Here is a 4,995-nt window from a genome sequence, read left to right as displayed (position 1 = left end):
CCCACCCCGCTGCCCCCCAGCACCCCGCTGCCCCTCCGCACCCTGCCCTGCACCGGCCTGCAGACCCGCCGTGGGTGACGGAGCTGGGTGCTTGCATGGGGCACCCCTCCTGTCCCACGGGGCGCAGACAGATCTTGAGTGGGTGTCACTGCAGCCCAGGACTGTGGCGTTGGCATAGCCAAAGTGCGTGTCTGCCCCTCTCGCTCCTGCCAGGGCCATGGTCCTTCTTTACCAGCTAACTAGGAGATAATTACCCTCTTCTCTCCCCTCCCTAAGTGGCATCCATCCTCCCCGTGGCAAGGCAGTGCTGCTGGAACCACTGGCCTGTGTCTGGACCCTCGGTGGAGCAGCCTTCCTCCCCGCTATCTGCCCCACTGCCTCCCTGGCCTAATCTTGGGGCCGAGGTTCCCTTCCTTAACTCCACTCACACAATGGGTTCATCCCATCCCTCAGGCATCACGTGAGGCTGTGCAAACACCCTGCACGCCAGGCACCTCGCTCTGGTATCACTGAGCCACCAATGCCAGCTCCACCCTGCATCCTCTTCACAAGCTCAGAACCCCTAGAGGTTCCCCCAGAACCTGCTTCCTCCCAAGTTACACCACCCAGAAATGGATCCCCTTGGAGCCAGTGTGCTCTTAGGTGTGATGACTGGGTATATTTTAACAAGATGGGGCACAGCTTGGACAAGGAAGAGCTGGCATCTTCACCAACTCGTCATGGTGCATCATGTCCCCTTGTTTGTGGAGCTCCAGTTGCAGGCAGCATCTGGTTTCCTCTCCCCAGCCTATCTTTGGGGATAAGTTCAGGCTCCACCACAAATCTCTTACCCAGCAAGGGGCACAAAATAGCTTCTGATGTCAGAGATGGCAGGGCTTTCCTTCCTCACATACCACCACCTGAGGGGAACCTCACTGAGGTCAATCATTTCTGCTGCAGTGTTCAGCAACAAGAGAGCAGGAGGGCTTGTAGAGACACCATGCATGGGATTCTTGTGCAATTTGGACAGAAAGCAGACATTTCAATCAGGGAAAATGTGCCCAGCTCCAGTGTATTTCCTGCTGCCCCCTCTCTTGTGTTAGTCCGGGACCAAGCAAGAGGACCAAGCATTGCAGCACACATCAAGGCACACGTTCACTGAGTCCTACCTCCCCCAGAAGCGCATACCCCAGAGCATTTTTTCTCACTTCTCTTGTCTCACATCTGAGCCAAAGAGCACAGGGGGAGGCCAAGACAAGAGGGTTTGACAGGAGGAACAGGCTCCCTGGAAGCTGTGAACTGACTGCGAGTCCTCGCAGCCTCAGCTAGGAGCCACTACCTCAGCTGACAACAAAGCCCTGCCTGAAGTGCTCTCAGGAGTCACTCTCACTGGACACAGGAAAGCTACAGCGCAAGGAAGAGACCTAAACTATCCCCTGGTGAAGTTCCATCCCCCCCCCCCCCACCCCCCCCGGCAATCTTCCTATCTCCAAAGCCAGCTCTGTTCTCACTATCAACTTGGCCAGTCATGGATTTTTTTCCCAGGCAGGTTGGTGTTCATATCTACAGCTGCTGAGCTTCCCTTCTCATCCTTCATCCTTTTAACTTCTTTGGTTGCAAATGCAAAGCGGTGCTCACAGGGCAGTGAGACACTGGTAAATGCCGGAGTCAGCAGGGTCAGTGATTAACATAGGAGCTGGAAAACACACAAAGAGACAGCCCGGGCAGTTCTGTTATGCAGATGACTGCACACACCGACTTCCAGCATATAAACAAGTAGTTAGCATTTTTCAGTTCCTTGGAGGAGTTCAGTAGGGGACCAGAGTGCTCCCTGATTTAGTGCAGGATGCTTCAGCATGACAGTAGGCCATGGTGACCTTTGCAGTTTAACTCTAGCTGCCAGAAGCTTTTCTGCCTGTTGTGCTTTAACCTGCCTGAGACAAGTCCCAGAGTAAAGCTGCAGAGATATCTTGCCACACATGGGTCTCAGGGCACTGTATTTCCAGCTGTGCTAGATGGCAGATTTTACTACTCTAAGTTTGGGCATGAGCAGGTCAACAGCAGCCTCCATGTTCAGAGTTGGTTTCAACCTGATGAGGAAGGGTGTCCCAAGGAATTGGTGCTGGGTGTTTGTAGAGCTTCCTCTGGCTCTGTCACTGTAATGTGATAATCCCAACAGTGCCACACATGGCGACAAGATTCAAACACTCGGTTATTCTCCCACCTAGGAGACCTCCAGGAGTGCAGGGAATCAGAGCACCCTACCCACAACAGTGCAGGACATTCAGATAGGATGGGATATGGCTGAAACACCTGGGGCAGCCGAATGCTATTTCAGGCAGTTCAGACTGTATAACAGTTGCCAAAACCACCTCTGGAAATGGAACATTTTGACCTATATGGGCTAAATTGACATGTCTATTCCCTCAAAGCCATTGCCAGTGCCCCAGCTTCTGGTTTTTCCATCTTTCTCCAGACAACCACAGTTAGAATCTTCCTTCTGGGAAGCTGGGGGAGCTGGGACTGCTGAGGGACTGGCAGGACTGAGAGTATGGAGGCTCCCAGGAGGGTCCTAACTGTCTGTTCTATTGGCTGGGTTTCTCCCCTCTGCCTGGTGTTGCTCCACAGGGAAAGAGTGTAGCTTGCAGCCTGAGATGGCAACAGAAATAGGTTTGCTGGAGCTCCAGTCCACCAGTTTTGGGGGGAAGTAAGGGCAAGTGGCTCTGGTGTGACTGTGACAAACAAGGACCTGGAAAACACGCAGCCCACCATAATTTTTGTAGTAACTTGTTCAAACTGAATCACAGAAGTCATGTTTAAGGGTTCACATTGTCTGGTACTTCTCCTTTCCAGCTCTGAAACTATTTCTGCACCAGCTGCCTCATGCCAGTGCTGGAGCCCTTTAAGGGATGCTCAGACAGACAGACTTCTGGGCTCTGTGGAGAGGTTCTGTGAGGCACCCTCATGTCTGTGCATGCCCCGGGATGATGCTGGGTGCCAGCAGAAAGGCAATTGTGACTTGGTTCAGTTCTGCTCATATCACACTGGGAGGGACAGTGACACACTATAGGGAGTTTTCAGCCAGGAGCAACAGCACTGGAGTGATTGAATTACAGGAGACGATGCAAGAACCAAAATCTGTTTAGTGGTGCTGAAGTGAGAACTGGTGGGCAGGGACAGCCACGTGCATCAGCCTCAGGGAGCGAGAGCAGTTAACAGGGGTGACTTCAGCTGTGTGATGGAGGACAGAGGGATGGCACAGAGGGCAGAAGAATGTGGCCTGAACTTTAGAACAGCTTGGCAGGAAGTCCCAGCTAGGAGTTTCATCTTCCCAAGGGAAGCAGGGAGCTGGCCTGGGCACTAGGTCCCATTTTAGACAAGTGACTGGAAGACTCAAAGGCTCTTTCGCAACCTGTCCCACTCTTCCTCTGCAGGGACTCAGAGCTCAGGGTCATTCCTCATCCTCTAGCATCCCTCAGAGCCACCTTCTTCCAATCCCATCAGGAACAGCCAGGGTCCTCATTGCTGTTTTCTGCTTTCTGGCTTAAGATCCCTCCTTGTGGGACCAGGGCACCTCAGTGCTGTCCCCTGAGAGTCACCTGCAGCACTCTGTCACTCTGCTAATGGTGGCTTCCTCCCAGTTCATCTTCTGGGTGATGTTCAGGACTGACCAGTTTAATGTACAAGTAGTGCACAGGAAAACCCAGTCTCCCTGTCCTGTGCCCTGGGTTAGTGAAGCCCCGACAGTAGGTCCAATCTCTAATTTTCTTCTGCTTGGCTCAGGGCTGTTTTCTCTTCTGGCTTCTGGCCAGCTGGGCTCCCTCTTCCATCCCACCCTGTGAGATGGGAGGAAAGGTTTGAACCTGGTGCCAGTGTGCTATGTCCTTGCTCCCTGAGGCTCCCCAAGGTTCCCAGGCATGTGAGAGGGAATGAAGAGTGATGCACCAAGTGCAGTACCACAGCACTGGGTGAGGACTGGGCACACTGGCCACATCCTGGGGTCCTGGGTCTAGGTGGGAGGAGTGGGGGTGAGCCGGGAGATCAAGATTCAAAGTCAAGATCAAAGTGTTTCCCTCTGAAACTCTAACACTCTCCTTCCCTCCCACTTGCACATAAAAGCACTCTGCCCTCAGCAGGCTCTCCAGTGGGGAGGGTGGGTGGAGGAGGGGGATACTTTCCCCCTCGCTTTTCCTGTGTTACTAATAACTTTTCCCAGAGGTGAAATGGTGAAAAACCTTCCACCCCTCCTCCCCCATGCCAGCTTCTTGCTCGGATCCAAAGGGCCTGAAGCCGTTTCAATGACTGTGACAGTTCATGGCAGACCCGGCCTGCTTTGGGGTGTTAACCAGCTGCTGCTGGCACTGGGGAGATGTAGCGAGCAAAGCCTTTGAAGTGTACAGTAGAAAGACACTGTTAGAGGCAAAGCACAAGGAATAAGGATTGAAAAGGAAGAAGAGCAGTTTGGCCCACAGGAGGGGGAAAGGCTAATTAAGTCACAGAGCACGGAGGAGAAAAAGGCAGAATCATTAAGATATCACAGCAGGAGCCAGTGGTGAGGCTCCATGGAGGTTTAAGCCACACAGAACCTGGCCTCTGCTGTTTGCTCCCCCTTGGTTTTCCATTTCCACCCTCTGCTTTGGGGTGGCACAGGAACGTGGTGGACTGTCAGCTCAGGTTGCTGATACAGCTAAAAATGAGTTGTCATTAGCTGTTCATACCCTAATACAGACAGAGCTGAAACTCAGGGTGGGAGTCTCTATTATCCTTTCCTTAGTAAAGATCAGAGAGAGGGCTAAAGCTTGCAGGTGATCCAAAACTGAAGAAGCTGCAAGCTCCGGTAACGACAAGCACATGTGAAGAGGATGGAGACTGGAAACACGCACAGGAAACGGCAGATTGAATTTTGGAAAGCCCGGGAAGGTGATATTCAGTACTTCATTACACAACACTGCACGAACCTGGCAGCATTAAGAAAGACCTGGGATGGGAAACCCGCGGGAGAGCCAGCTGCAGAGT

The sequence above is a fragment of the Chaetura pelagica genome, unplaced genomic scaffold, assembly GCF_000747805.2.
Source record: "Chaetura pelagica isolate M959 unplaced genomic scaffold, ChaPel_1.0 scaffold11, whole genome shotgun sequence".
NCBI lineage: Eukaryota > Metazoa > Chordata > Aves > Apodiformes > Apodidae > Chaetura > Chaetura pelagica.
This window is presented reverse-complemented; position numbering follows the sequence as displayed.